The sequence below is a fragment of the Halyomorpha halys genome, unplaced genomic scaffold, assembly GCF_000696795.3.
Source record: "Halyomorpha halys isolate HHAL.00 unplaced genomic scaffold, Hhal_1.1 Scaffold637.1, whole genome shotgun sequence".
Lineage (NCBI taxonomy): Eukaryota > Metazoa > Arthropoda > Insecta > Hemiptera > Pentatomidae > Halyomorpha > Halyomorpha halys.
This window is the reverse complement of record NW_027115727.1, coordinates 387,153-388,511: the sequence shown is the minus strand read 5'-3', so window position 1 is coordinate 388,511 and position 1,359 is coordinate 387,153.

Below are 1,359 nucleotides of genomic sequence, written 5' to 3'. Positions count from 1 at the left end.
AAATAGTTAGTTGCAACTATTCTGAGATTTTATACTTTATTACTGCTGTGTGTTATTATGCATGGAACTTCATGAACCTTTTTTTGATGTAATTCTCTATTGTCTCTATTTGTAATGCCTGATGCAATTGGCTGTTTCTTACAAACCAAGGAGCATCCACTTCAATTCTTACAACTTTATTTTGAAAGGATAATAATTTTTTCCTTTTTATAAAGGATGCCCCTCCCTAGACTTCACAGACATACATTAGCAGTGACCTGAGAATTGTTTTAAAATAAGAATAGCTCTTTCTGGATTTTTTATTTAGGATAGGATATAGTATAGTATTGTTAACCTTGTGTAGGTTCGAGTTAGTTTGATGTTGATATGATGGTTCCAGGTAAGGTGGCAATTAAGGTGAATTCCTAGGTATCTTACTGTTTCACTGGCAGGATTCCATTTTACATTTTTACTTTTGAGGATTAGTTATGTTGGGTTTGTTGGGAACGGCTGATCTGACAAGCACAGGAATCGGTTTTTTTTGCTGTTTCTTCCAAAAAAGCACCAAGTGTGACCCCTACCTCCCAGTAGTTTCCTAACTTTGTGGGGTGGTTCCAACCCGTCCAGTCAGTTCATCTCCTGCCGTCAAGGAAGTGCATCTCACGTGTTTTGATCTGACAGGCTCACCGCGCCCGATTACGTCACAAACCTAAAGTCAATATTTTTCACTTTAGATAGTAAATTCAAGCACTTGACTGTTTTTTAATACTTGTGTTAGAGTCATTTTCGTCAGGTACCAGTACCGTTTATGAATGGGGATCATGTGCCTGTCAGGCTCACCGCACCTTTCTGGTGTGTCTTTCAGGTTCATCGCCCCTCTTTCCAAGATTTTTTTATGTATTCTTCAATCGTTATTTCAGTATTTCTTTGATAGGGATATTTTATAGGGAGACCACAATATTCTGGCCTTTTTGGTTTCAACTACGAAAAAGTGTTGGCAACCTACGTCACATGCAAGAATAATTGTGTACTCCTGGTTTCTTCTGTGCTCAGAACCAAAGCCATCGATAAAAGAACTGGAGAAAATAAATAACCTGAAGTCATAACGTATTATAATGCTCACAAAACTGGAGGTGACACTGCTAACCAAATGTGGGCCACATACAACGTGCAGCCAAATGCAAATCGATCACCAATGACTGTTTTCTATACTATGTTTAAATTCCAAGAAGAGTTTTCCAAGAATTGTCACATGAACTGTGTATCGGACAACTTCAGTGAAGAAGCTAGCTGAAATCCGGCCTTCACACCTCCTTGAAAATTCTTGTCAAGATCCCTCCCGGCTGATGATCGTCCAAAATCAACCCCTCCCCACCTCCA